Source organism: Amphiprion ocellaris, chromosome 21 (assembly GCF_022539595.1).
Source record: "Amphiprion ocellaris isolate individual 3 ecotype Okinawa chromosome 21, ASM2253959v1, whole genome shotgun sequence".
Taxonomy (NCBI): domain Eukaryota; kingdom Metazoa; phylum Chordata; class Actinopteri; family Pomacentridae; genus Amphiprion; species Amphiprion ocellaris.
The window spans coordinates 24467139-24489151 of NC_072786.1; the positions used below are offsets into that span (position 1 = coordinate 24467139).

The following is a 22013-nucleotide window of genomic DNA, read 5'->3' on the forward strand; positions in this document are numbered from 1 at the left end:
AACAAATAATCATGTGGTGAAACAAGCAGCACAGGGATGCTTAAAATCTGAATTTCATTTGTCATTTTCCAAACAAACTGGGCAGAAGCAATGCAAACCAACTACAATAAATGGTGGTAAAGCAACCAGTATTTAACATGGCAAAACAGACTGAGAACTCGAGATGAAGTATTGGCTTTCTTATATACACACTGTGAAAGAGTCCTGATGCTGCCAAGTGAAAGTTCAAGGTTTAGTTGTGATAAATCTTCTCTCTCTGCCTCTTTTTCTAGTCCTGCTGCCTTCTCCTCACTCCAGTTTTCTTTTTCTGTCCAATTCATTCAACTTATCTTCCTCCTTTACCACCACCTCTCCACCGACAAGCCAACGCACACTGCACCTCTCTCTCACCATTTCCCCGTTCTTCATTTTTGTGTTTGTACCAAAAGGTAAGATAACACATTGCACTACTGCTGCTGTCACTCCTCTGCACACACACACACACACACACACACACACACACACACACACACACACACACACACACACACACACACACACACACACACACACACACACACACTAAACAGCCTCCCTGCCTGCCCGTTTTGTTTCTATCACCTCAGGTAAAGACTGAATGCCATGTGTGACACCTGCCAGAAGCTATTAAATGCACAACAGTTTCTTCATGATATCATCCTGACTGATTGGTGTCGCCTACGTTTTCTAATCATCTATTCTACAAAGCAGCTTTATCCAGTCTGACAGGAAAGCTGCAGTGCCCTGACCAGAATACAGAAACTTTCATCTTTTTTCCATTACATGATACCCATGGAAAGTACCAAATACCTGCATCTTGGTGACAGAGACAAAAACAGTGTAGTAGTCTTTAATAAGATACAAAGATTCAGTGAGAGACTAATAACTAATATTTAAGTGGTTCAATGGGTATAATTTTTAGAATTTTCTTTAGCATAGAATTGCCTTAAAATAAGAATTGTGTTTTCATTATGGGAGAGTGAGTCTCTATATCTGTAGTCCACCATGTTGCTCTGCTTTGTGAACATAGAAGGGACAAACCAAACACAGGTTCTAGAAATGCTCTATTATGTGTTTTTGCATTTAGTGGTCATTGTGCATTCTGCTACACACATGAAAGGGTTCTAGAGTGTAGAGGTTGACATCTGCATCTTTTATATTCTAAATCCTACACATTGCACCTTTTAGTGCAAATTTTTACTATTAAGGAGGGAATGTCAGCAGTTAGATTTTCTTGGATATCCTGTGAGGTTATACATATGAATTGGAGGACATTTGGGCTTCAATATTTTTGAAAAGTAAACCTTCACTTCTGCTACATATTCATCTGTTACAGTTAATAAACTATCAAAGGCTTGATTGGCTCAGCTTACACATCAATGGTACCATTTTTATTCCATGTTTTATGTGTTGTTTGCTAACCCTACTCTAATCACAGTAACAGGGTTGCTAATCCATGCTAAGGTTAGCTTTTCCTCAGCAGTAGAAGCTAGATATTTAATGCAGAATACCATCTCTGAACCACAACACGTCCAACCTTGAAGAAGATGTTCTACAGCAGCAGAAGACCACACCAGGTGCCACTCCTGTCAGCTAAGAACAGGAAACTGAGGCTACAATTCACACAGGTTCACCAAAGTTGGACAATAGAAGATTGGAAAAACGTTGCCTGGTCTGATGAGTTTCCATTTTAGCTGCAACATTCAGATGGTCAGAAATTTGGAGTAAGCAGCATGAAAGCATGGATCCATCCTTCCTTGTATCAACGGTTCAGGTTTCTGGTGGTGCAATGGTGTGGGGGACATTTTCTTGGCACACTCTGGTCCCCTTAGTACCAACTGAGCATCATTTAAACACCACAGCCTATCTGAGTATTGTTGCTAACCATGTCCATCCCTTTATGACCACAGTGGACCATCTTCTGATGCTACTTCCAGCAGGATAATGAATCATGTCACAAAGCTCAGATCATCTCAAACTGGTTTCTTGAACATGACAATGTTCCTCCACAGTCACCAGATCTCAATCCAATAGAACCTTTGAGATGTGGTGGAACAGCAGATTGGCATCATGGATGTGCAGCGGACAAATCTGCAGCAACTGTGTGATGCTATCATGTCATTATGGACCAAAATCTCTGAGGAATGTTTCTAACACCTTGTTGAAAGTATGCCATGAAGAATTAGGGCAGTTTTGAAGGAAAAAGGGAGGTCCAACTTTTTACTAGTAAGGTGGTTCTAATAAAGTGGCCAGTGAGTGCATATTATACATTGAATTCAGTCACAGTTTTGCTGCCACCCTGTGGTGCAAATGTGATGATATAGCTCTGAATAGATTTGTCTCCATCCATTTTCGTCACATCACTTTATCCTCTGTATGGTCACAGGGGGGCTGGAGTCCATCCCAGCTGACATAGGGTGAAAGCAGGGGACACTCTGGACAGGTGACCAGTCTATCACAGGGCTACATGGAGAGACAAACAACCAATCACACTCACATTCACACCTATAGATTATTTAGAATCACCAACTAACCTCAGCATGTTTTTGGACTGTAGGAGGAAGCTGTAGAACCTGATGAAAACCTAGCAAGCATAGGGTGAACATGCAAACTCCACACAGAAAGATCCTGGGCTGAGGTTTGACCTCTGGACCTTCAAGCTATGAAACAACAGTACTAACCACTGAACTACCATGACGCCCTATTTGGATCCAAAATGTATAATAAATTAACAAGTGGATTTGAAAGGCATCATCAGACATACTAATTTACCTATTTACTATGAAATTATAAATTGGGAGAGTAGCCCTATAAATACCCAGCTAACTAGCTCAACATGACAGCAATGTAGTGTAACTATAGACCTAATATTCCTCTGTGACAACTCACTTAGCACCAGAGAGCTGGGTTTAAAATAGGGCTATCATTCTGAAGTGTAGGTGGTCAGTCTTTATTTGTCCAGTGGGCATTTGTGAGACAATTAACTTTGTGTTTCTGCAAACAGAGGTTAAACTTTCATGCTGCCTGGAGCTCATTTCAAAGGATGCTTTCTCAGACTCAATCTTTTTTGGAACATAGTCATTTAAGTGAACCTCCAGTAAATGTTAAAAGTTAATTTTATCTGTAGGGCGCTTCACTGAAATGGAAAGCTAAGGGAGTAGCTTCTAATCTATTTAATTAACCAGAGTCCTTTGGCAAAAAAATTCCATCTTTGTAGCTGCACCAGCATCAGTGGTGTTTAAATCTCAGCCCCGGTTTATATCTCAAAGAAAGAAAAGATTAAAGTTTAGCTGTGTTTAATGGTGTCTGCCTTAGATCTTATGAAGGATATCTGCTAAGCTTATGCAGAGTCAGCACCCTGGTGACTGTCACAGGTAGGATACGCCAACATGAGAGAGCCACTCAAGTGCACCAATTATTAACGCCTATTTTCAATTTTACACCTAAAAAGTCAGAATGGCATTTTTCAATTAACCTCAGCAGAATACCTTTCCTTGTAGCTGCAGTGATCATGCACATGCACACACTCACAGGTGCACACACAGCAACAACATCAGATCAAAGCATTTTTGGCACAAGTCAAGGATTTTGGATGAATATTTTCACTCTGTCGCACATAAAATCTCCTCTCCATGTGCAGCACACTCACATTCAGCTATCTGAAACAAATCATCCTACTTCAACCTTTAACCAAAAAAATAAAAGCCTAATATTAATATTAAAAACTACCACTGATAAAGGACTGTAAATAAAAGGTAGGTGTTTTTGGATTCCAGAGCTGGACAGGTCAAGAAGATCTGATAGCCTGCTTTGCTGCAAGAGTATAATTTGGTTAGTCAGTCTTGTTTAAATACACATGAAATATAACATTTTCATAAACACATTTCACCTAATGTCTGATTTTATTCTTCGTGTCATTCTGTTTCACAACAACAGAAGTGTATTCTGAGTATAGCCATAGCTAGCACTTCATTTGATATGTCTGCAATACCTCTGAATAATGTGACTATTAGAAATAGTTTGTTTTGTTAAACAATTGAGGAACAATCAGTATTTCAGTAGCAACGCTTGCCGTAGGTGTAGCTGTAACTGTTCATCTGCCCATGGCCCCCAGCACACATCAGAAGGAAAAATTGGAAAGCTAAATACCATCACAATAAAGAACAATAATCACTTTCAACAATACCAGCTCCACAGTAACATAAAACCATGCAAGTGAAGCCAGATCGCGCTGCAGCAGCTGCTGGTATTTTGGATTCAGCACGGTGACCCTGTTGAATAAACGCATTGAGAAATGGAGTCCTCATCTAATGATCCATTCCACTGCAGCATTATGCTGAATACATGGAGCTCAGCCCTCTGTAGGCTTCCAACTCTCTCCACCTCCCATGCATCACACATGTGAGCGCTAACAAGCAGCTGGCTGGCTGGCCCGACATCAAATTGCACCAAATCATTTTGTTATGGTATTGTTGGAGAAATCAAAGTACATCATGCTGCAGATGAGAGTATGGAACTGTATTATTCCTGTTCAACATGAGGAGGAAGGTGGTTAGAAAACACCTCTCTGAGATGTAAACAGGTTTATTCTGTATCCATATCATCCAGTCATGCAGCTTTTAGGCTCTTTGTTACAGAGAAAATGGTGGTGATAATGGTAGCTGTTGGGCCTCCTTTGATTGGAAATGTGGACCTTCTTATGTTCTAAGTCATTATCTATCATCACCTGAAGATAAATCCAACTGTTCATTGGGAAACTTTGGCTGGTCATGTGAGACAAGGGGGGATGTGTGATCTTATGTAAATATTAAAGCAATTAAAACTATTAAACTAACAGTAAATAAATAAAGTAATAAAATAAAATTCTCATGAGCGGATACATCAGACTGAAACTACAGCTCTTACTGAATTATTGTTTCATTGTGGCTGGATTACTTCAATGCAACACAGAAGAAACAGAAAAAGGAAAAGTGTTTTTATTATAGACTGACGCTATATCAGCGTCTGTTATATCTAAATATAGACTAAATCAGTCATCATTGAGTTTCTAGGTGTTAATTAATGATATGTTAGTAAGTATATATTTTTATCTTGGAATAAATCCAAGCTGTTTCCCCTGCCTCCAGTGTTCATGCCGCTGGAACTTAGCACACAGACAAGGGACTGATTTGAAATTCAGTCTCAAGATAACAGTTTCTGTATCTGGCTCTTTGAGTTGTAGTTAATTACATATTTAATTAAGAAATACAGTATATGTGTATACTGCCACCTCATATGTACATGCAAACTGTCTCTGCATAGCTCTATAGGAACTGCAGATTCTCAACCAACCTATTCTGCCATGAAAAAGGATTTTAGACCTTCAGCTATGTGAGTAGGCCCTGAGTGATACTAAACAGATCAGGATGAGCGCTAATCCTGAGCTCTGAGTCTTATAATAAGCGACTCTGGCCAGTGTTTTTCCCCAAGGTGTAGTCTTTTAACAACATAAATATAAAACCTCTGCACACCCTGGGCCTACAGGCTTCCTCAACATTCAAGATAAGGAATAATTTGAAGATAGTAAAAGGAGCAGAGGGCGGGGTGATGGTTGGGGCTGACTGTGCTTAGTTTCCAGACGCCAATCCTGCCACAGTTTCATGTCAAGTGTATGTCATTATCTGGGGCAGTAGACACTAATAAATCTATATAGCATAGCACAGATATGTCCTTGTGTCAATCCTACATGTGAACAATGGGTAGAGATGAGGACAACAACTGTGAACTTACTGAGCGCTGGGGATAAGTGAGTTAACGTCAGCTGACCTGTGGATAAAACTACCATGAGCCTTCATCTATTTCTGTCATTACAATGCAAAGTGAGAGAACTGGCATTAATAAAGAAATAGATTGCTAGCTGTCTTGTACTAATGTATACAGTACCAGTCAAAAGTTAGGACACACCTTCTCATTCAGCGGCTTTTATTTATTTATATAAATAAAATATAAATAAACATAATATATAAATAAATAATAAAAACACTGAATGAGAAAGTGTGTAAGTGTGTCCTAACTTTTGACTGGTACTGTGTGTGTAGATAGATAGATAGATAGATAGATAGATAGATAGATAGATAGATAGATAGATAGATAGATAGATAGATAGATAGATAGATAGATAGATAGATAGATAGATAGATAGATAGATAGATAGATAGATAGATAGATAACAAGTACAAAAACAGGATCACAAAAATTAAAAAAGTAAAATGTAACTGACAAAAAAAGGAGATTCACCTGACAAATAGCGCTCTGAATGTATCATATCTGCAGGAGAACATCAGGAGTCTCATCAGGCTGTGAAACAAGGTGCAGCTATTCAGCTGGACAGGAGGTGGTGCTGTTGCATCCCAAATCCCTGATCGTGGTTCCTGTGCTGTTGGAGTCTTCAGCAGCACGACCTTGAAAGACAGATTTGCCCTGCAAAAATAGAAATGAACCAGCAGGGAGAAAAGAAAAATATAAACCTTTAGTAGAAAGAAGTGCAGCAAGGAACAGAAAACCCAGTTGATAATTTAGAAACAAACAGAAACCAAACTTACATAGTGTCTCCTAAGCTAGAGTTTTTACCAAGCTTTGGTATGTTACCTTGATGTGGCTGAAATATTGACCTTTGGAAAATGTATGTGTTGTGCTTTTCTCTATTTGAGCAGCATGTACACATAACTAAAGCACCAGAAATATGATTTTTCTTAATTCTAGTGATGTGTGGTGGTACTGAACAATTTGAGGAGTCTTTGGCATATACATTTTTTAAATTTGTTTTGACAATACATACCGTACATGTGTGCTGGAAATTCATACATGAAATGATCTAGTTTTGGCAAAATTAATTAATGCTTTTGCTGCTGTATTTCTCTGTGCATATTTTCTGTCAGGTGTACAACCTGCTTGTTAGAAGGAGGTAACAAATGTGTTGCTGGTGAATGCATTTGTTTTTACTGCTTTAAAGAGCCCAAATAATGCCTATTTGAATGGTTACAATGAATTTTGGGGGTGGCTACTCTATAACTCTCTTTAGTGTGAAGTTTGGAAGTTTGCAGACCTTTGACATGCACAAAAAAGCAGCTACAGTATATATGTGTGTAACGCAGTGAACAAAAGGAGAACACCCACAAAGCATGAAATGCGAGCTACAAAGGGAAAAGCACAAGTAGGGTAGATGCAGATGATCTACATCACTAGAGTTATCACAAACAGACCAAGTAAGGATATGACAAATGAGAGCAGAAGGCTGATCCACAGAGGGTGGAGGGGATATGGTCTTCTCATCCCTCTTTACAGATAAAATTAATGGGATATCTGCAATGCACAGTGAAATTTATATACATGCGAAGCAGTGACTTACAAATAAATACAAAACATCCCTATAGACATTTATTGATGACCAGTTTTATGGTGTTTGGATAGTTTTGCTGTTATTATGGGGTGTTTTTCTACTTTCTGGAGTGGTGTTCATTCTTTGAATTGTTCTACTGCAACACTGTTTCTGCAAAGACTTTATCTTTTTTTAAAGGCCTGTGATAGGATCAAAGGGATTACGTTTGATACATGCTGCAAGGTTCATTTACTGCAAAGACTGTCTATACCGTGATTAACAACACAACTGAGAGTTAAAAGGCAAAGTAATTTATGGTGAAGTTGATGTGCTAAGCTGAGTTCACGCCCCAGCATCTGCATAGTGGGTCACAGCTGAAATATTACAATCACCCTGGCATGGAGTTCCAGCTCAGGAAGCCCATTCAGCTGTAGTTGGAGGTAGTAGAGTAATGGTAGTAGCAGTAGTATAGTACTTTTCAGACAATGAATGGTGGAGGGGCTCGTAACTCCTGTAAATCCTGAACAGAAGACGCACAGAAGCACAGATAATTTGATCAGCAAGCAGCTGTCTGCAGGAATAATTATCACTGGCAAGAACGAAGTCACCAGTTGTGCATGTGTAGATATGTTTGAGATGCCAACTCGACTGATTCCTGCAGATCCCACTGAGACATGCTGGTGGGCAATGGATTGATTTTCTACTACACTGACTGATCTGAGTAATCAAAACAGTAAATGTGTACTCTGTGGTGAACAAGACTCACATACTAAATGACTTGTTTAAAAGGCAAAACCTGGCTTTCCTGGTTCTGACTGAAACTTGGCAATGGAACATGGAATCTATCCATTTAAATGAACTGTGCGTCTGTCAGGACACAGTAGGGGTCTGGAGGTATTCTCCCCAGTTGATGAGCACAGACTAGTTAAATCTGTCCGTCACCTATTTCTGTTTTCAGAAAATATAATTAAGTCTATATAAACATGCAGGGCGAATGGACAGAAATGCCATCAGGCAGACAGAGGTCATACTTTCACATTTAACATGTTTGGGAAAGTACATATAATGATGTCCCTGTCTGTTATAGCTGAGCTGTTGAACCATCTGTAAACCATAAAGCATGGCAGAAAAATACCAAAGGTCAGGGTAATGGACTGCAACAAATCCACCATACATGAATAAATAAAAACTATGGGAAAACAGACACAAAGCACCCACAGACCGTAAAGGCATCATATTCATTAGACGCACTGCCACTTAAGAAGAGGAACTGATGTTTGTGGCATTTGTGTGCTGAATAGTGGATTGATTTGAGACTCCACTTGTATTTTTCTCACTGAACATGACTGGTAAAATCACAGAACTGAGTGATTATGTAATATTAGTAAAGGTTGTGTTTACCAAAGTGCACAAGCAACAAGGACACAAGAGACAAATGCATACAGAATCAGCCAAAATAACGTTTACACACATCAGGAAAGGAAAAACTTGCATTAATATTTCAATACCAAATGTATTCAGACATCACAAGATTAATAAAAGTTACCTTTGGCCTCTGCAATTACAAGAGATGCTCAAAGTGGTGGCCACTGGCTTCCAGACATTTCTGTTGTGTTGTAGACGTCACTTGTTGATGCTCCATTCATGAGGGTAGCGCCATCTGTTGGGAAAACATCGTACAACAGGACACAGAGTTGTCATGATTTGATCAAACTTAGAAAGAGGAATCTATATGTATAGAAGTACTGATACAAATGAAATATTTATGCAAGTTTTTCTTTTCCTGATGTATGTATACATTATTTTGGCTGATTGTACATTCACACAGATTCCAGAGATTAAAAATGACATGAATTATCATGTCAAGTCATGAATTTCATATGACGTTGTTGCAATTTGCATATTTAGTTGCTTTTTCAGGCTACAGCTTTGAATACAAAACACGATTCAGTACATGTCAGCTTTATATTGGATATATTGCACATGTATGTATGTAAAATGGACAACTGTGATACTGTGTGAAAGTAACCTCAAATACAAAGCAAATCTGACTCAAAAATATGTTTATCCTCAGGAAGGATCGTGTGCTGCCAATAAAAATAAATCTGGACCAAAGTTAAAACACTGACCAAATAAGTTTTTAGTGGCGATCTACAAATCATGAGGTTTGAGTCAGAAACATGTTTGTGTGGTTTCCTTTACTGAGGCAACTTTCAATCTGAAAGGTTTTAGCATTCGGTGGATCTAGCTGACATTTAAATACCATCAATACCGATGCCCTCTGGAGACGATCTGAAAATGTGTGCCATTATCCACGTATTTAAACAATATTGTGTCCATCTCCTCTATATGACTGGCTTTTAAGTCCGTCTTCGAGTTTGGTCATTAAGAACAGCTATAAACTGTGGCTGGATTTCATGACATGTTTTAAAAGCTAGCGCTGATAGGGCATAAACTGGCCGTAGTGTGGGTGCAATAGAAAATCACACTTTGGACCAGCTTACTTCACATGAGCACAGTGGGCCAATCATCATAAAAACTTGTTTTTATCCAGATAGAATCAGCTGACTGGTAAATATACATTTCTACTAATGGGTTTCTACTTTTGGTTGATTGAACATCATGTCAGCTACTAATATACACTCCCCTCTCTGGCTTTCATCTCCGAAACTGAGTGTTCTGTTTTCCTCTTGTCTCTCTACCGTGGACCTAAATAGCATGAGGCAGAGCTACAACCTGTTTATTGGTAAATGGGATCCTTTTCACAGATTGCTGAGCAGGTATGAGGTATCGAGTGTAAACTCATAAATCCTCCAGGATGCTGCCCTGAATTTTAATGAGACTGCAAGTTATTACAAGGTGTGTTGTGGAGATTCATTGTGGAAGTGTAAACTTCCCAAACATCTATATCATCTAACCTCTGTTTATCTTCTCTTCCTATGAAGCAAGTAGTTATATCCTGCCTTGGCCCAGCCCAAGACATATGGTTCAAGGTTGCAGCCACCTCCAGCATCACTGTCCTCCAGAGGGTGCCCTTGTCCTAAGGGAGAGACGCTGATGGAGGTGTCTACGTGACTTGAGACTCTGTAAAGCCTCTGGGACCAGCGTATAACTTTAAACACCCTAGATGCTGTGAACAAGAGCTGCGAGACTGATGGCTCCACCCGCTCTGTGATGTCAGAGGTGATCTATCACAGCGACAGAGGTCTATTGATGCTAAGTAGCAAACCATGCCCACACACAATGCTCTGTTGGCTAGAGTGTGTACAGTCCTTGTTATAGCTCCTCTATCAACTTGCTACCTCATTAAACTGTCATATACACAGATGAACGTGTTTCATGAACAGAAATTTTCTAGGTATTTATAACTGTGTGAGCCATCCATTCATTCTAGGAACAATCTAAACTAACCCTTTCTTGACTTCAGATGTCCAATATTTGATCCACAATAATTTACATTTTTTATGTAAACTGGGGATCAGCTGTATCATCTGTACTCCACTCTCATCACCCTTCCAGTACCAGCAAGCATCTGTTTTCACCAAGAAAACTCCCACGGTACACTACTTGCCAAGCACCAATAGAGAGCTGAAGAGATGCAGCTCCTTTTCCAGAAGTAAGAAAAACTAAAATTGCACAGACACCATCATTTGGCATTTCGGTGATATTGCACAGGGTTTTACTTACTTCTATTGCATACTGTAGATGGAAGGGAAATAACCATATGTGAATTCACATTAGACAAAAAATGCATCAGGTTGCAGCAGCTGTTTGCAACTGCATCACTTTGCTTGTGAATACTGATTCCAAAGTTGATAGTCCTACAATTTAGTTTAAACTTTCAATTAAATTGGGTTACCCCAGTAGGACATGATTTAACTAGTAAAACCTTTAGTCATATGTAAATCACTCAATTGCTGAGGGTCAATTGTGAAAGTGTAGTGGTCCCATGGTGTAATGGTCAGCACTCTGGACTCTGAATCCAGCAATCCGAGTTCAAATCTCGGTGGGACCTGATTTTAAGAGGAGTTACAGGTAACTAAGTAAGTGATCCAGACATTAAAAATGTGTGGTTCACCCTGAACATTCATCACTCAATAACAGAAATACCAGAAAGACACACACATCCATGCAGGCTCATATTTACATGTAAGGCCAATTTAGAATCCCTGTTTAACCTACAATCCATGTTTATTAACTGTGGAAAGAAGCTGGAACACCTGGAGAAAACTGGTGCATGTAAACTCTAAAGAAAGGCCCGAGCCGACTACGGACTATGTATAAAAATGGACAAACCCTCAGTTTCCACAACAACATTAGTCATAGCATAGGTATCAATGCTTCAACCACTGCCACCTCAGTAGGCCTGAATCCTCCTACTCCTGGCAGATACAAAAATGAGCAAAGCCTAAACACAGTGTAAACGGTTGATCCCCCTGTTGTCATGAACAGGAAAAGAAGCAACAGAGACCGATATCTTTTCTGGTACCAGGTTGTAAACAATAATATGTCTGCTGTAAAGATAGGCATTTCAACATGGGGATCTATTGGGACTCACTCACTTTTGGAGACAGTCTTGAGTAACCAAAGCAGGAAATGTAGTTTTTTGACACCTCTGCATAGGTTTTTTTATTCAGCTTTGGACGATGCTGTTTGTGGATCTGAATTCAGAACCAAGCCACTGCACATCGTCCTGCTCCATTTGTAGCAACACGTTCCATCAAAAGATCTATCATAATATTTAATTACAAGTGACAAATTCTGAAGTTTTGTTTGTCCGTCCTAAGAGGCAGAAATAGCCACATCATAAAGATCCAACTGGAGTAATGTCAAATATAACAGGTGATGAAGTTCATGCTCTACCTTTTGAAATAGCTCAAATAAGTGCTCCAAACAGGCCACATTTGGAGTTTTTATTTTTGTAACAGGCAAATTGCTTGGCTAGTTATTGGCTACGACATCTATTAGCCACAGTGTGTAAACAATACTTACAAGTATGCCCTATGTAAGAAAATGAGTGAGAATTTCATTATTTAGCATCAGTTCTGACTTGGGAAACTCATGTTACAATCTGATTAAGTTTAAACTTACAAAAAGCTGCATGGACACTTTTCTATTGGTCTGTTCTTCCCTTTTACTGTTAATAAGGAGATACTATACTTTGTGGTTCCTGTGCATGACAGCTTCAATACACAGTTGGTTTCATATTTATAAGACCGTCTTTACAGCCTCCAGTCATTAATCTGTTCTGAACACCACAGAGGACATCTGCCTGCTGCGTTTTAGCGTTCAGAGGAACTCCATGTTTCCTCTGAACATTTAAATGCAGGAGACAAACTCGAATAATCGCGGCTACGCTCCCAAATCTAGTTTCCCTGATAGTGCCCATTATCATTTAATAGACTGTTCACAAACTGATTTTCAAGCCTTTAGCTTATCGCCTCTACTGGCTCTGAGATAAATAGCAGAGCTGCTCTGAATTCTACTTTGCAGCACCTATGGAAAAGAGACAAGTCACCTGGCATTATAGTCATCCTGTAAATGAAGGCTTTGGAATGCAACATATTCATGTGTTGTGTATAAGTCTGTATTATATCTACCCTGACCACCTTTCAAAGACATCTGGAAACAATATAATGATATCATGCAAAGACAGTGCACTGACACAAGAGTCTGTTTGCCATCTCAATGATTAGCATACAGTGTTATGAAAAAGTACTCGACCTCCTCCTGATTTCTTCTATTTTTGTGTCTCATACTAAACAGAGTCAGATGTTCAGACAAATTGTAACCTAACACAAAGGCAACCTGAGTAATCACAAAATTCACAGCCTAAATTATACTTCTGTGTCACCCCCTGAACTTAAACATAAAGTAGCAACACTTGTGATAACTGCTGATCAGTCTTTAACATCTCCAGTTTCATTTCAGCCAGAAATATGCAGAACTGCCATAGTGAAGCCACTTTGGAGGGTTTGTAAGGATGAACTGCTCATGTGAAGTCCTTCACAGCATCTCACTGGGGTTTAGGTTTGACAAGGTCACTTCAAAGCTTTAACTGAATCACAGTCAGAGCTAGACCCATTCTTATCCTTGGGATCATTGTCTTGCTGCATAATCAGATTTTGCTTGATCAACTCACACACTGATGTCCTGACATTGTCCTTCAGGACTTTCTGTCACAAATCAGAATTCATGTTTTCTTATAATATGACAAATTACCCTGAAGCAGTAAAGCATCCTAAGAACATTACTCTGCCACTTCCATTGTACCTTGTATATCACATGGTGGTTATTGTTTGTTTTTGTGGAATTCTGTGCTTAGTTTATGTCAGGTACAACAGACCCCTGTCAGTTTAACTTTCCTCTGATCAGTCTATACAACATTCCTCAAGGGTCATTGAGGTCTCTTGCAGAAAGTCTGAATTCAATTAAATTCAAAATTCAACCATATTTTTTTTATTCTGGGTTAACAGCGGTTGTCATCTCATCAATCTCTTTTATATGCCAGTTTTATCCAGTGTCTTTCAACTAGTGATCTTTACTGATGTGACTGAGACAAGCAGCTCCTTAGATCTACTGTGATTTGCTTGGTGAGTCGTCACTATGTCCTTCAAGACATTTTGGAAGGTCACTTGCTTCTCGGAAGGTTCACTATTATTCCAAGTCTTTTCCATCTCAAGGTGACGTTTCCCACTCTGGATCTGTGGAGTTCTAGGGCCTAACAAACAGTTTTGTAATCCTTCCCAGACAGATGTATTTCAGTCTCTTTCTATTTCATCTCTTGTATATCTTAGCAGTAACAGTACATGGCAGGTAGTGTTCTGCTAAACATGTTTTCTTACCAAAAGTTGATTTTAAGGTAATTAATGGCTTAATCTTCCATCATTTTCATTTTGGTCAGCTGAGGCTTTAATAAACCACATCAAGTGAGAAACTTCACTCACAGGACAGAAAGCCTGGTGGACCACCCTAAACGTTCTGTCTAGTCATATATTTTTCAAATATTAGTTCAACTTGATTTTAGAGGAAGTATTGGTAAGCATATGTGACATGCCCACCCCCTGGATACTGACACCTTTCCCATACTTAGACAAGTGTTTCATGGCAGCTTGTGAGGGTTGTGTTGAGGTTCCATGGTGTAACGGTTAGCACTCTGGACTCTGACTCCAGCAATCTGAGTTCAAATCTCAGTGGAACCTGATTTTGAGAGGATTACAGGTAAATGAGTAAGCAGCCTGGAGCTCATACCAGCTGACATTGGACGAGAGGGGAAGCACACCATTCACACATCATTAGTCAATCACAGAGCTAATACAAGTGGTACCTGCTTTTAACAGAAGCTACAAGAAAACAAGTAAAACGATGTGTCTAATGGTTTATGTGTTTTCCCTAATAACTGACGCTACTGATTCAATTCAACTAAAAATAAGTAAGAGGTGGAAGACACCAAAAACTACACAGTATTTAAGACTCATACAGGATCTTAAAACTTTTACATAGAGACAAATCAGACAAGCAAATAGGGGTCTTTTCACTGTTATTTATGTCAAGCACAACCTTAAAATCAGGCAAACCATTACTGCTCACTTTGTTTTTTCTCTACACTGCCAGGAAAGCTAAAGGTATCGCCAAAGCTAATGAACCGCCACTAATTCTGTGACAGAAACAGTTCCATCATGTCAAAATGTCCCTTTTTAGTGTAGCATCTTCAATGTGCACGTCTTTTACAACTGAGGTTCCACTGAGATTTGAACTCAGATCACTGGATTTAAAGTCCAGCATGCTGACCATTACACCATGGAACCTGCAAACTTAAATAGAAGCCATCAGGTCCTTGACGTTTATTGGAAACTATATGCTATTTCTCAAAATGTTAGTGGTATGGACTGTGACTTCATTGATGTGAGCGTCTTTGTCCCTGTATGTTCATTAGATATTAGCCTTACTGTGCTGTGTTAACTTACCACTAATCCAAGCTGAATAAAAACAGGCATAAAACTGCACACTTTCAGGAAGTCTCTCTTAAAATGTTGCCCTTGTAGTTTGCACATTCTGTCTTAGTTTAGTGCATTAAGCAGCCATGGTTAATGTGTTTCTTATTATAGGTTCTAGAACAACATGTTACTGAAACAAGAAGAAAATATGTCATAGTTTTATAATCTCACATTTGATCTGAATTTTTTGATGTACTTGGTCTGAACGGTGTTTACTCACATTGCACACATGGAACACTGTACAAGTTTGTCTGGACAGTCAACATTCAAGCTCTTAGGGTGTGGTATATTCAAACCACAAATAATGCTGTCTAAATATGATACAACTACACAGAAATACCTGTGGAAAACCTGCACAGAAACATATGAATCAACCCAATGTATGCACAATCATTTTCTAAAAAGACACAGCCAATCTGAGAGAGACCTGAGCACAGCTAGATCTGACCCCAATAAATCCAAGAATAACTGGTCATAGTTTAAATATATTCACCTCTAACAGACAGGAAACACAAATGCTGGGAACAGCAGGATCAGTTCATCTGATTAGTTAACAAGCAGCTGCTATGGGAAACAGCAGCAATGTACTAAAACTGACAAAGCTCTAATAGCTGTCATAAAGTCAGACAAGCTCATATAATTTCTTCACAGGCATCAAAATCAAATTGATATAAAATCTAAAGTGCTATGTCCAAATCCTATTATAGTTCCTATTATAAATGAAAGCTGATGATATAACACATCATATGTACTATACATTCAGATCTATTCAAAGCATAGACAATGTGAAAAAAATGAGCTTTTTTGTCATGTTTGGACGAGTAAACATTTGATCCTTTCTGATACAGTGCCTACAGATAAAGGTTGATACGCTTGAACAACACCACAAGGAAAATAATTTATTCAACATAAATAATTCTACATGTTATATTTGTTGTGTTTTCAGCTGCTATGTCACCCTGCTAGAGGGCGCTACGTCTTGATGGTGGAACTGCATTGAATGTAGTGAAGAAGAAGTGGTAGAAGAAGAGAAGTGTTCAGTGGAGTTTAACATGGCTGGCGCTCTCGTCCTTTTCTTTTAATATTTAAAGCTAAGTGAAGTTACAACAATATTTTTCTGTACAAAGTAAGTACGATCTTGGCCTCAGATGGTAGTATTGCCCCCGAGCAATCCTAATGAGGATTAAGTGGCATATAGATAATGGATGGATGGATGGATGGATGGATGGATGGATGGATGATCTGTTTTGTGTCGAAATCTGAAAGTGATCACAAAAAATCCATTACATGTCATTTGTTGAGGATCGAGTGTTTCTGTCCACATATGTGAACAAAAATAAACAACACTTTTCATGGGATGTATTTTCTTTTTCACATGACTGTAGTGATACACTGACAAGACCCATGGCATTAAAATGATCCCCTTGCCAACCACATCTGACTAGAATTTTGACTTTTTACCCGCTGGAATTGCACACAAGCATCACTGACTTACAAAAACAGGCAACACTGTGTACTACCAGCTCTGCCTCCCTCTTTCTCACCTTGTTTTCATCTCAAACCACTGTTTCCTTCCTTGCACCCCACCACTCTCTCTCACACACACACACACGCACGCACACACACACACACACACACACACACACACACACACACACACACACACGCACACACACACACACCACTGCTACCCAAGATTAAAATTCAGAGCATCAGTCCATCCCACCGTCTCATCTCACCTGAGCTTTTCATGCCTGTGGTAAACTTTGCAATCAATACAGTTAGAGGAGGTATCAAAAGAAGCTTTACTACATCTCAGACACCTTTCTCTACACACACAAACACAACCCAACAACCTCTTCCAGTTTCAGGCTATAAGGCTACTAGATGAACGTGGACAAACTATTGTGAAGTACAAATATTTACTATATCAAAATGTGTCCTCATGTGGCTCAAATAAACAGTCTTTATACACTGGTGGCATGGGGACAAAATGAAGGAACAAGTAATATTTTAGTTCATTTAAAAGTTCAGATCAGTGGTTGGAACCCTTGGACATTATTTGAAAGCTTCTGGAAAATTAAAAAGAGCAACTCACACCATATGAATTCAAATAAAAGTACATTGTTTCAATACTGCAGATTTGGTGGCATTTAACTGTGAGTTTATTCAACATTATCTAGTCTAAATGTCACAGTTTAGCAGTTTCTTACGAAAATGTGTAAATACTTTTCCTTCCTTCCATATAAAGCAACATATTCCTGCATACATGAAAATGTACTGTATTAGTTGCTGTTTCCACTTGAATACTAAAGGAAATGATTGAACTGATTACTTTTTCCTCCCTGATTGAGTGTCATATCAGATCTTGTGATTCAGACTTTACTGGCACAGATGGCCCACAACTTGTGTAATTTACAAAAAATATCTTGATTGGGAAGCTTGCATTTGCCTCAGTATGCCACCTTATTTGCAAAGACAGGAAATGGAGTAACACAGAAGGTAAGACAGACCTCCAGTGGAGCTTCTTTTTTAAGATGTTAGAAAGACTTTAGATATAAGACAACAATTCTGGCCCACTTTTATACAAAACACCATGATTAAACAGGCTAGGCATATTCAGCAAGTGCACTTTAAAGTCATAGTCAAGCAATAGAAAGACATATAAAATACATTTCATAAAGGAATTGTGAGCTGTTTCCATACGCTGAAAATGTAAAACTGCACGTGATCAGGAGGCACAAGTGCATACATGTACCCGTATTTTACTGTTAGGGATTAAACTACCAAACAGTAAATCAAGTACTTCTAAGACAGAGAAATATTATCAATAGCAGATCATGTAAGCTGAACTCTACTAAAGCAATTGTTTGCAGTTTCTTTTTATTTGTTTGAAATGTGCAAGTTCCACCTTATTATGTTAAGTGTTATGAGATCACATTTGCTGTGAATTGTTGCTTTATAAATAAAAACTCTATTGAATTACAGCACATTTGCCATATTATGGATCTGTACACATCACACTTTCTTCTGTTGCCAAAAATCTCAGGGTCCTTGTTCAACAGATTCATCTTTTTGCATCTCGCAGACTGCTGATATTGCTGCCACCTTTTAAAAGAAACTAAAAATTAAAGATTATATTCACAAAATGGTCAATATATGAAAAAATATGTATATTTATAGGGCACTTCATTGAAAGCAAGCCTCTAAATTCTAAAGGAGTAGCTTCTAATCTATTTAATCAGCTGCTTTTGATGGTTTGGTGAGAAGTTCAACCTCTGTTGCTGCACAACATCAGCTCTGGTTAAATCTCTGCTTCAGTTAACATCAATAACATGCAGGAACTAGGATTAAAGTTAAGCCGTTTTAATGCAGCCTGCCTCAGATCTTAAGAAGGATACCTGCAAAACTGATGCAGAGTCAGCACCCTGGTGACTGTTACAGGTCGGGCCGAAATGAAAGAGAAAGCCAACACACTACACCAGTTATTAACGGCTATTTTCAGTGCTGAATGTTAATGGTAAGTCAGGTCGGCATTCTTCAATTAGCCTCAGCAGAATCATTAAAGCGGCTGTACTCAGACATGCACACACATCAGCAGCACGGGATCAAAGCACTTAATATTTTTGCCAGAGGTGAAGGATTCTGGATGAACATTTCTGCTCCATATATCTCTCAAGCATGAGCCTTTGACAAAGACTGTAAAATTGTTTCGCACAAAGTTTTATGTTTACGTTTTCTGTAATGTCTAGAGCAGCTTTGCAATAGCATATTAATGCAGTGGCCTTCAGGGGATGGAGCAGGCTGTCCACCAATCTCTAGGTTGTCAAAGTCTTCTGGGTCTAAACGTTCAGTTGCTCTGTGGCAGGTGAGCACTTTGCATGGCAGCTCTGAGTGTGTGGATGGAACAAAAAGTCACTTAACATTTTCCATTTAACAGCAACATAAGTTTCAGTTCCCCATGAAAATTGTTTACTATTACATTTTTGAGAAGAGGGCAGGGATCGTTGTGGCATGACAAGAACAGTGGAGGAAGAGAAAAGTAGGGAAAAGGAGAGCAGAACATTTGTTTTTGCTTCTCCAGTTCTTTACATGGATTGACCCGTTATTTTCTGCTGTTAGTCCTGGAAGTAACAGTGAGGAAAGCAAAGAGGAAGGACCCCATTGGCTTAACAGGTTTTTTAAGGAGTCAGTTCACGCTTAAGACTACATTAGTTGCAATATAAATGTTGACCAAAATCAACTCCTGGCAGGTTTACTGTGGCCCTACAGGGTGGATACAGATAATAACTGGTGAGATAAGGCTGACGTTATTTTCTGTTGATGCTGGAGTCAGATACTTTGACAGGCCGACAGGTAAACACCAGAGGGCAGAATGTGTCACATTCTTAGAGAAGGGATTATGGCAGGACAGAAATGTGGCCACCTTAGTTTCACTTTTACATGTAAATACACACATTGTTGACAGTAAAACACCAGCTACTGTTTTATGAAAATACCATTTATAAAAAGTTGCATGACTTAGAGAGTGAATACATCACCCTTTAATCTCACAGTTAAAAGACAGCATCACAATATTAATATTTCCCCATATATTTTTAGAAAGCACAAATTAGGAGTTTCACCAAACTGCCCTAAAGGTAAGACTCATACTGGTACTAGTCTACACTGCTTGGTGGAATGCAACAAAATCAACTCACTTTGGAGGACAGTGTGTGCAAGAACCAGTGTGGCAATAGGACAGCAAATACCAGCAAACCCTCTTTTGTGTGTGCTGGCAAGTGTTCCTGCATCCCTAAAACAACGTGAGGTGGTGACTCAATCACTCGTCATGTTGGGAAAGCCATCATGGTGAAGTGGGTCGGAGTCAACCCACCTTCTGTCTCCATGTGGAAGTTTCTCATCTCTGAGGTTGTTACTCGGGAAAAAAAATGTACACTATATTGAAGGAAAGACTCAAATTTTTATGCAGATATGGAGGACATTGCTGGAAATCCTTGGTATAGAATATAACCTGGACTGAATCGGACACTAACTGGACTTTGACTTAGGGAGGGTCATGTGAACAAACCCGATCCATGTACACTCAATATATCATCACAATTTGTCTGCTGTTTCTTGAGTGATGCACATGCTCTCTTTTTGTTTTGTCGTCTGAATCTTACCAGATCTTACTGATTTGTAACACTGTTTGTTCATAATGGGAAATTAATTTTAAAATAAATGAATAAATAAAATAAAAGACAGCATCACAGGGGATTTGTGGTTTCAGATGCATCCCATACAGTAATGTTGTAATGTGTCTGCTGCAGCTCTGCCTGAGGATCACTGCTGCATGTCAACTCCTCACCATCTCTCTGCCTCCTGTCATTCCCTGTGAAACTCAAACAGAAACCAGTTCCAAAAACGGAATTAATAAACTAGAGCTGATTCTGCAAACGATCCCCCAGTAGATGCAAAGATTCTAATCATGCAGCACTGACATCTAGTGAGTAGAAAGACGTTTCGTGACCAGCTAACAGTTTGATAGAACTATGTTGGGCTTGTTTTTTCTTGGTGTGATGAACCATATCTTGGAGATCTTCAGTTTATTCACTACCTGTCTCTCACTCATGCCAATTTCCAGCAGTGCCTAGATGGCTGCCTTTGTGGCTTCACATAATTCTTTAGTTTAGGCATTATGTGAGAGCTGACAAATTCTGAGTTGTGCTACGGCTTGAATGCCAGCAGGAAACCACTCTAGGCCTTTGCATGTGCAGCGCTGCTTTTGACATGAAATCGACTCACATATCCTAGGAATACAATTAAGCTTCAGCATGTCAAATAGGACATAAAGTATTATGGAATCAGTTGCATTTTTTCATGTTCATTGTATTCCTCAGGTAATATACCTTTAGTTGTACCAGGCATTAAAATGAACAGGAAATTGAAGAAAACAAGGGTGGTCTAATCATTTTTTCCATGACTGTATATCTTTCCATCATCTATACATTGCTTAATCCTCATTAGGGTCACAGGGGGCTGGAGTCCATCCCAGCTGACTTAGGGTGAAGACAGGGGACACCTGGACAGGTCACCAGTCTGTCACAAGGCTACATATAGAGACAAACAACCACTCTCACATTCACACCTACGGACAGTTTAGAATCCTCAGTTAACCTCAGCATGTTTTTGGACTGTAGGAGGAAGTACCCAGAAAAAACCCATGCACAATGAGTGATTTAAGTGTCAGATAATAGAACAGGTTTGACAAGCTGCTGTTTTGTTGCCAAACTTAGTTTCAACAACAAACCAACTTCCTCAAGTGTTTTTTGAGTCAAACACTGGATCCTCAGCTAAAGAGCAGCACTGAGTCCTGACTATGACCTATGGCCTTTCAGTGGTTGAAGGAAAAAACATCAGTGTGATATTCAGCACAGTCTCACACCAAAACATATAAAGCTATGTTGGTCCATAACGCAAAAACATATCTGTTTTTCAGAGCTGGGTACTGAACAAAGCTGAGCCATTACTTTAAATATTAGAGAGCAGTGAAAGCAGGAGGAAAGGAGTCATGTTTGGCTGTTGGAGCCCAAACAGCTTCAGCTGACTCCCTGACAACCTGATTCAGACGAGTCACAACCTGCCTGACTGAGAACACA

At 39.2% G+C, this 22013-nt stretch overlaps 2 non-coding genes across 2 annotated transcripts; both read left to right on the forward strand.

Moving 5' to 3' along the window:
* Positions 1-11318: 11318 nt before the first annotated feature.
* Positions 11319-11390, forward strand: trnaq-cug (transfer RNA glutamine (anticodon CUG)). The gene has a single exon. It is a non-coding gene; the product is annotated as a tRNA-Gln (tRNA).
* A 3115-nt stretch (positions 11391-14505) lies between these two features.
* On the forward strand, positions 14506-14577 carry trnaq-cug (transfer RNA glutamine (anticodon CUG)). Its single transcript has one exon. It is a non-coding gene; the product is annotated as a tRNA-Gln (tRNA).
* Positions 14578-22013: the final 7436 nt, after the last annotated feature.